The 9,899-nt window shown below is 32.4% G+C and overlaps 1 long non-coding RNA gene across 32 annotated transcripts; it reads left to right on the top strand.

Annotated features, from left to right (window-relative positions):
• Positions 1–509: 509 nt before the first annotated feature.
• On the top strand, positions 510–8,688 carry LOC132623178 (uncharacterized). 32 transcript variants are annotated; one of them, XR_009576126.1, is made up of 12 exons: positions 1,164–2,487; positions 2,839–2,936; positions 3,394–3,442; positions 3,957–4,036; positions 4,313–4,411; positions 4,637–4,704; positions 4,875–4,921; positions 5,739–5,893; positions 6,201–6,273; positions 7,240–7,313; positions 7,948–8,001; positions 8,112–8,687. It is a non-coding gene; the product is annotated as an uncharacterized LOC132623178 (long non-coding RNA). The 32 variants fall into 32 exon arrangements; XR_009576123.1 differs by having other exon boundaries at positions 3,957–4,031; positions 8,112–8,686; XR_009576139.1 differs by adding an exon at positions 510–1,153 and having other exon boundaries at positions 1,891–2,487; positions 3,394–4,411; positions 8,112–8,678.
• The last annotated feature ends 1,211 nt before the right edge of the window (positions 8,689–9,899 follow it).

The raw sequence follows: 9,899 nt of genomic DNA on the forward strand, positions 1-9,899 counted from the left end.
TTATCTGGACTCAGTGTTGAATTTTTGTGATAGTTTAAGGGTGATGAAATGAGCCCACGAAGGCATATAATTCGCCCAATCAATAATCAGTTCATTTATTAATTCAATTCATTTTAACATATCTAACTCAAGCTCATTTAAAAGTCGAGTTGATATGTAATTCAAATTAATCATGAGAAATCTTGTCAAAATATTATAAAAAAAAAAAAGTTAACAGTCACATGGTTTATCACACGGTTGATTACAAAAATGAAACTAGAATTGATCCAACTAAAACTAACAATCATTCTACATATGTTTTGCAAATCAAATAATCAATTTTTGCAGGCAAAAATTGGAATTAATTAAGAATTGAATGAGTTTGGACTTGGTCAATAACAGTTTAGCGGCTTCAGAACAACTCGAACAGTAAAATATAGGACGTGGAACAAAAATTTGAACTTTCGCCACATACTTATAAAATCTAATAACTACTATTACTTACGATAGAGTGTTATTTCTAGCTCACATGTATTTTTGCTAGGGGAAATTAAAACTGCTGAGTTTGTGTGTAGTTTATGGCTACTATTCTGAGCAATGAGACAATCGACGCTCTTTTAATTTAATAAAATCCTCACAATTTTTGTATTTCAATAATATGATTAGTCATGCTATCATAACTATCTGAAATTATTTGTTTCCAAATATCAAAGTTGTGTTTGGTACAGCAAAAGCACCAAACCTTTGATCATTTCATAACAGATCGATCAACAAAAAGTTCCAAACAGTTTTTTTTTTCCCTTGAAGTAGGAAGCTCTATAAGTTTCTTCTAATAGCTCTGTGTATTATATTTCAGTTTCAATATTGTCAAAAATGGAAAGATTTCTTTCACTATTCTCCTCCTTTCCCCCACATTGTGATCTTCCAGCTCGATGATGTATATATTTATTTAAGTTAGATATATTGATAGCGTGAATATTTATATTATCATTTCAATTTAATTAGAGATAGAGGTCATTACTCTATTTTCTTAATTACATATGTTAGTTTTTTCTACTATTAATAAGTGAAGGATTGAGTGCGAAGTCATTTAATATGTGAGTCCCACTTTATTATTCCACTTATTTAAGTTCCTCCCGGTTTCTTCTAGAACTTAGTTCTTCAGTTCTTTCAGGTATGAGCTCATTGATTTGCTGTATTTGAATCTGGTCGAGCTCTCTGGTTTTGGGAGTTATTTGTGCTATTTTTTTCTTTTGTTTATTGCACTTGTTCGGTTGGTAATCCATTTCATGAGTGTTAGTTTTCTATTATTTTGAATAATGTCTTGGTAGAATTTTACATGCATGTATTGATTGTACGCGATTTGCAATTGTCTTTTGCTACCAACTAATCACGAGTTAAAGGTTTTACTAAAGATATTGGGGTATCAAATTGTCGCTGGAAGATTGGGTCTCTTGATTTGTGCTATGTTTTTCTGTAAAAAGAACAGTAGCTTTGAGAAGTTTCTTAAACTGATTTGGCTGGCGAGAATTAACAGCTTTGAGAAATTTCTTAAACTAGCCTCATGGAATTGATCATTTGAAAAATCTGTGACTGTATTACATCAAGGAAATTAGTTGTTCCTTCTGAGAGTTATCTCTACAATACAAGGATTTAACTTTATTAGCTGATTCTAAACATATTTGAGCTGACCGCCTGGTATAATTGTGATTCTGATCTATTATCAAGGTATTGTAGACTTTGCACATTAATCCAAGTAGCAGTCATTGTGGCAAAGGTTGCTTTGCACTAGAAATATGTTAACAAACAGCGATAGTTGAAATCATCTTCCTAAAACTTGGATTTGTAGACATTACGTTGTTTGAGTTATTTCTTAAAGATATTTTTAAATTTAGCAATTCTTTTAATCAGTTGGTCATTGGGACAACTCTGGTGGAGAAGTTGAAGGATTTTGTGCTAGAACTAGAGTTTTCATAAGAGGGGATCATCCAGTTGAGGATCCAGTATTCTTGCCTTCTCCGGTGAGTGACAATTGAGTTTTTTTTTTTCTATATTGTCACAGGTTGATTGTTGTATGTGAGCTTATTGTACTTGATATGAATTGGGTGTTAATTAGTTTCTTGTACAATTGATCAGTACATAATTGATGTTTATATTAATATCTTAAAAATATACTACATTGTTTCCGTTCCTTGCCTCTATAATACTTTCTTATAGAATGTTAGTAACGATGTTTTGCAAAATCTGCAGGAAGTTGATGGAGCATCATATGATCCTAAGTTAGATATATAACATGAAAATTATGCTCCCAATTAATTATTATCTGGTTCCACTTTTATCTCTGATTGACCATGGAGGATTTATTTGTCGTGTGATACAAGCTAAGTTTCCCTTCTTCGACTCTGCCTCCGTTTCCACTTGGCTTATTCACAAAAAAATGGGCTCTATTTCTGTCAGAAAGAAGCAGAACCTTCTTCCTTGTGCGTCATCGGATTCTTCTCCCGCTTGGTAAAGGAGAAAAAACTTACATTAGCTTCAATTTTCTTGCTTACTAAACCAGTAATCAGTACTTATTTCAGTAGTGGATGTAGTTTCTAGAATCTTTAATAAGTGTGAGTTCCCCATTAGTTTCGTCGTACAATCCTAGGGTATTACTGTAATGGCACCTTATGAGTCCAGCTGTCGTGTGCTTCTTCCTAATCGTTTACGTGTCACTTTCATCAAACTATGAGTTGTCAATCCTTCAACCCTTTGAAAGAAAAAGAAATAGATTTGCAGCAATATTGCAAATGATACTGTTATTTCACTTAGATTTGAAAACGATTTATTTTATCGTTTGAAAACTTGTTGTATGGACAGAATCAATTCATGTTGTAGGCGTAGTGAATGGCGCAATTCATGTTGTTGCTGACTTTGGATCTCCATTACCCTCAATTCGCTATTTTGTTCTGAATTCGGTATTGGTTTGAACTCTGCTTTGTTTTTCTTCCATACTTCATTTGTCCTTCATCTACATTTTTCTTTATCGGAATTTGACATGCATGTCGTTATTGTGGACTCAACTCCGGCCAACCAAGTAGTTAAGTTTCCTCATTTTCATATCTGGTCGTTCCCTCCTTTCCAATACATCCAAAATGGTGTAATCAAGGTTTGAACTACTTTTTGAATGGGGGGTTATATATGAAATGCGGAGAAGCCACTGCTTTGTAAAACTGGGGTTTCTTGTGCGGAAGAGGCAGAGGTTTTTGTCTATAGAAGAGACGTTAAAGACAGTTCCCAGCTTGTCTATGAAAGAAAAAAGTGATACTTTAATAGCTTATAATGCAATGGATTATAATGTTTTATACATGACATTATCAAAAAATTTCATTTAGTTGGAATATAATTGTTGCACAAATTTGAATGCATGCACAGGTTCTTGTTTCTCAAGAGGGGAAAAGGAACATTGTTTTCACTGTAACAGGTAATTTTATAAACTTTATTTTGACGTTATTAAACCATGAATGAATCCCCAGCTATGTGTTTCTCCAAATACTTCCTCCGAATTAAAAAAAGCGTTCACTTAGCCTTTTTTTTTTGGGTCAAAAAGAGTGTCCACTCATCAAATCAAAAAAGAATTAACCTTATTTTTTCAAATTTGACCCTATTAAGTGCTATGTGATCAAATCTCAATACCTATTTAATTAGGGTAGTTTAATCAAATTACCTAATTTTTGTTAGGAGTTAGTATTTTCTTAAAGGGTGTGCAAATGGCTACGTGGACACTCTTTTTTATCTGGAGGGAGTAATGTTTATGCTTTGAAAATAAAGCTAGAGGAAGACTACAATGTTAAACTGAATAATAAATGTTGTAGATGTTTTCCCAGTTATCAACGCTTCGTTTTCTTGTTCAACTTTGGTGTAATTGAGCTGTAAGAGCTATGTATCTAGCCTTCAGGGTATTGTAATCTTTATTCTAATTATTTAATGCTCCACAGGGCATGGCGATTTTGCGACCAGATTGCCCATTATAGTTTGGGTTTATGGGCTTACACTTTTTCGCACTGTTTGTGGTAAAGTAATCAAATGGTATCCATTGAATTTTACTTTGTCATGGAACTAAATGTTTAGGTTGCCAGATTATTCAGTAATATATGTAGATAATAAATATGGTGTAATACTATAACATACATGAATGAGGCTTCGAGGTGAGTGTTTTACCTCTGTTAAGCTTTTTTATTTTACTTTGAATATATAATATCTGCATCAGGATATACTTTTTGTGTTGTACAAGGATAAATATTGATAGAAGAAGACTTAAGCTAAAGCAATATCTTTTGGTACATTGATACAGATTTACATTTCTTAATATAACTCGGAGACCAAAAGAGTTGAAAGGAAGAGCTGATCCAAGATCAAGAGACATTCAGAAGCTCTTGCTTCAGTCGTGGAGGTACTTTTATTTCTAAGAGCCATTTGGACTTTTCGTTACTTTGAAATTTTTAGCCATTTATGTTATTTTTCAAAATATTCTACACTTTTTGCGCATACACCATTTTTATTAAAGTTGAAGTGTGCTATTGTAGTACAAATAAAGAATTGAAGCCGTAATTTCATTTTATATCAGGCAATGATTATGTAAACTCATCAATAAGGACTTCTTAATTTTATGGTGTAGTTTGGGCTAAGCAAATAACTGATAATTCATGGCAATTTCAGAAAGTGAATGTGGTCTTAGTTTGTCTGGTGAGTGCTCAGTCTAATAAAATTTCTGGTGATCACTTTGACATTTTGTCTTGGAACTATGGAGTTTTGTGATGAAGTTTCTTATGTTGGTCTTACTCAGATTTTAGTAAGGAACTTCGTCAACTGAGCATAAGAGAAATTTTAATGATGCAGGTTGTGTCTTATTGCAGGAAAATTTTGAAGTTGGGAGCAACCATGCCACTTTCTGTGTTCACAGGTTTGTACTTCTCTCTTTCTTATCTTCGAGTTTGCACTTTTGTTTTCTTAGTAGGCGTTTGGCCATAGAAACCAAAAAGAAAAATTCACTTTTTTTGGAATTTTGGAGTTGGAGTTGTGTTTGGCCATAGTTTTTGAAATTGTATTTTTGTTGAAATGTAGTTACTTTGGTTGTGAAAAAAAGTGAAATTTTTTGAAAAACAAGTTTTTCTTGTTTTTGGAATTCCAGAATACAACTTCAAGTTGTATTTCGAATTTTCATGGCCAAAAGCTGATTCTGGAAAAAAGTGAAAAAAAAATCTGAAATAAAGTGAATAATTCTTATGGCCAAACGGGCTCTTAGTGTTTATTAGTTCAAGAAAGAAGAATGAGTGATGGATAGAATAGAAGAGGAAGAGTGGGAGAAGAAATGTGACTACAGATAGGGAAGAAGTGAATTGGTAGATTAGAAAAAGAGAACGCAGAATCAAGAGAAAGAGGTAGAGTAAGAAAATTGAGGGAATGAGATACCTTCAGCTTTTGTACTTTAGTTTAGTGACTTCTATCATATTCAAATGTGATAGGTCTCTCCTCTTTGTCCACATTATAGATACTAATAGGTGAATGGAAAAAATGAGTTTGCTAATGATTTAATGTTAATTGGGAGTTTTGCTAAGATTTTTATCTCCCCGTGGGATCTTTCAACTTCCAAGTATTTATTGAGGAAGTCATGGTGAAAATTGCTAAATTCTTTGATGTTGCTTTGGAATTAGCAGTGAAATTAAAGCCTGAAACTTGTAGTAAGACCTCCACTATTATTTTTTTTGTTGTCTGTGAAGACTACAGACCACATTTCTTGAATATAGACACTAACGCAGCAACTTGAGAGGAGGTGACAAAGAATATATGTTCAAGTTGCAAAGGCAGAACAACAATCAGACTGAATTAGGCGAAAGGGTTGATTTCATATTTCTCCTACTTGCAAGCCCTTCAGGTACAATCCCACATTCTTTTCAAATCCCAGAACACACTTTTTCTTGAAGAAAGAACTTAGAGTGTTCTGTTTACTGGCCTTATAGTTTTAGATTCGTAGTTCCAATGTATTTCTTAGGACTACTTGACAAGTAACATAAGAGGAGCAAACTTGAATTGTCCGAAGCTAAATGTTGGTCTCCTTCAAGTTGTCATGTCCACGGATCTCATGTCATCCCCTCCATTCCTTTAATATAATATCTGCATTTCATGTTTATCTCATCTTATAGTAGAAAAATTGGTAAATGAAGAGACACTTTTTTCGATAGGTGGACACTACTCTGGAATTAGTTGAAGCCTACATGAACTGTCTACTAATTGTGAAATGAATTCTGAGCTCTGGTAAGTGCTCTGCAGTTGAGTTGATATGGTGTCACTTCCTCTGTTTTGTTGATAATCTACTAAAGTTAGATATTTACTAATGCCTTTTGCTTTTCGGACACAGTGTCCTTATGCATTACTTTTTTTCCAGATTGTAAAATTCAATAGGAAACTCAAGAAGTGTTACTACAAAGTGAATCTACATCCTTCGTGTTAGTTTCATGTATTGTATCGAACATTATACTTATCGCGGACTTTTCCAATGACAATCATTAGATTTTCTAAATATTAAAAGTATGTAGTATCATTGTTTGTATTATAGACGTTCTTACTTTTCAGATGTGATGTTTTTGTTTTGTTTTTCATTATGTTCAGATAAATATAGCCGGCTGAAGCTGGCACTCTAGATCTTTCCTACCTAGCCACTTCTTTGTAGAGGAGGATAACAATATAATTCTTCACTCCAACCCTGAAAGGCAGGGAGCTCATCAATTAAGTTAGGCTCAACCGTTAATATGTACCAGGAGTTCTAGATCAAAGAATATAACTTCTCAATATAGCTTGGTGTTTCATTGATTGTTGCTCGATGCATGAGTAACAGATCACAAATCTCAATATATGAGGGTAAAACCTCAGATGGTGCTTCCTATTTAGAGTATCAACTCATGGTTAATTAGCAAGGTTTGGATCCCTTATTATTAAGAGGTGTAGGATTTTATTGTTTCTCATTGGAAAAGGTAAATAAACCTTGAATTAGCAACAAAGTAAATCAAGTAAGTAAATTTGTCGTACATGCAACAACAGGGAAGTTGCACCACAAATAATCTCAATTATCTCAATGATAGACATAGCTTTCTACATTGTGTCATCTAATCATTTTGTAAGCCTTTTCTTTTCAGTAACTCATGAGCATCACATAAAATGTTCCATTAAAATTGTATTAATTCATGCCTTTCTACTGCAACATCATCCTTATCTCTGATGCAGATCAAAGTCGGACCAAAAGAGTGTCTCTTCCCTTTTAAAGCTCAAGTCAGCATATAATGTTACTTCAACTGAAGGTACACATTCATGTACTTGTCCATTGAAGATGCAATGCTTTCTATTTTAATTGAGTATAACATTTTTTGGTTGCCTAATTTTAGATATAGGTCTTACCATGGAATATAAAATTTGATATCTAGCATGTATTTAAAGAAATCACTTCAAAGAATAAAATTTAAAGTTTATTAGAGCAAATTAAGAATAATCTTACTCACAGATTTACTTAAAGTTTCTATTTTCCTGAAATAATTCCCATAAGGAATAAGTGTACCCAAAAGGAACTTTCAAAGGCAATCCAAATCTGTTTTGCATTTGATTCTTCTAACCCTGTAGTGGTGCAGACTATGAAATGATAGAAGAAATGTAAAAGCTATATGCTTTATATTGCTTGTTCATGGAAGATCTTACATTACCGATGTGTTGTTCTACGTTATATTATATGAAACTATTAGACTTACTTGGTTTTATTAAAAAAAAGAAAAAAAAAAAGGATGCTACTTAGAGTTAAAGCACTATATGAAAAACTTAACATCTCTTTTTGTGTTAAGATATTTTGTTTATGCTCATTGCATATTCTTTTACACACTACTATGCCATTAAAATATTTTACATCAATAGTTATTACTTATTAATTTGTTTTTGTTTTAACAGATTAGCGCTCTTAAGGAGAACATTGGAATTACCCTTCTGTTGAAAATATGCTGGGTGAGATTTCTTTAGTCTGTTATTTATAATTGCACATATACTTAATTATCTCATTGTGAATTAACTTTCAAATTCTGAAACATCTTATGCTTTCTCTTTCTCTTTTCCAGTTAACACCCAGATGCAATTTCTACAGCCAACTACAGCTGCTTGAATCCAGATTGTAGTCCCTTACACGAAGAACATAAAAAATTTCACAGCTTTTCTCTTTCTAACAAACTTGACAACGTAATAGTATAACTTTGTTCCGCACAATATGAAGCATATTATCTTTATATAAAGCATATTTAACTTGATAGTACTGGTTCCTTTTTGTTGGTTAAACTCCTATTAAACAAATAAGGAAGTACCTTTCGAAAGTCGAACCACTTTTATATAACAAAGCACGGGATCGGGCCATCTAGTTTTGATATAAGAAAATTATTTTTTGTTGTAGGTCAAATTAACCCAATAATAAATTTATGTTAGGGTTTGCCCTGAATTTTCTACATTATTTGGATTCTACCATAATTGTGTTTTATTTCAAAAAAGTTTTCTTGATAGAAAAGATTTCCTTGGTGGAAAAGATATCTTCTATATTTGAATAATCCTTTCTTGGATGAAAAGTTTTCGGACTTCTATAAATTGAAGATTTGTATCTCGCACACAAAACATAATAGTATCCACAATGTAGTCGTTTAAAGAGTCTTGTTTAGGGCAAGATTATTCTCTCAATAGTTTTATGCTTTTTATATTGGTTTTTCCAATATGTAGATCACTTGACCAAATTATATATTAAATATTATGTTTCTTTTAGTATAGTTTCCGTGCCGTCTGATTTATCATTGTTCAAGTTTTGCAATTGTTTGTTTTTGCATGACTCCCTGTTTATTTCTATCCCAACAATTTATACACTATAAGTGCACAAAACACCATAGAACCTATTTTTGGTTTAGCAGTTACAACAGCTTTATTCTCTTGTATGGGGTAGAAATTTGGAGAACTCCTAAATGGAATTCCCCTTGCGTGATAACGTCTAACTAACCCCCCCCCCCCCCCCCCCACACACACACACAAAAAAAAACACAATAAAGAAAAAAGAAAAAGAAGGAAATGGACATTTTTGGAGAAATCAAAAGAACAAATTTTCTTATATATAAATATAAAATAACAATGTTTATTCAGAAAAAAAAACATGACATGGACATTGAACAAGATTCCAAAAGAAAATGGATTGTGTTGATCTTTTTCTTTTAATTAAAAATCTAATGAAATTGATAACTCCTTACTAGACTCCTTTATGATTGAGTACTGCTCCGTATTTTCTTAGGACAACGCAAACTGAAAAGTTTCAAAAATTATTTGAGGTTTTAAAATATATTGGAAGGTAATAATCACAAAGTAACTAAGAAATATATTTTCCTGCAATGACCTAAAAAACTGAGTTTGTAAACTCAAAGATTCCGAGACTTCACACAAACCGTAAACCAGGAAGATTATTATATTCTACAAAGTGGTTCCAAAAATTCCAAATAAATATCAGCCAAAAACAAAAAATAAAAATCCAAAATTGTCAAGCCTTACAATGTTATATCTAAGAAGTAACCACCACTTTTGAACAGATATCAAACTTATGGCCAAGAACACATTAGAAACATCCTAGTGTGCATGCATGTGTTGTCTCTCTTTGTCTATATATTCATTTGTTTATTTATTTGTTTATATATTAAGCGAATGCCAAATATCTGAATAGTGTATTTTCTCTGATGTTCAAAAGGGAATTTCTTTTGTTTGCAACACAAAAAAGAAAAAATATGATTAAAAAGTTGTTCAAACATAACTGAAAAATTTAAAAGAACTTTTATGTACACGCCAAAAGGAGATCGTGGCATCCTCGCATTATAGATTTCTTTTTTGGA

Source organism: Lycium barbarum, chromosome 12 (genome assembly GCF_019175385.1).
Source record: "Lycium barbarum isolate Lr01 chromosome 12, ASM1917538v2, whole genome shotgun sequence".
Lineage (NCBI taxonomy): Eukaryota > Viridiplantae > Streptophyta > Magnoliopsida > Solanales > Solanaceae > Lycium > Lycium barbarum.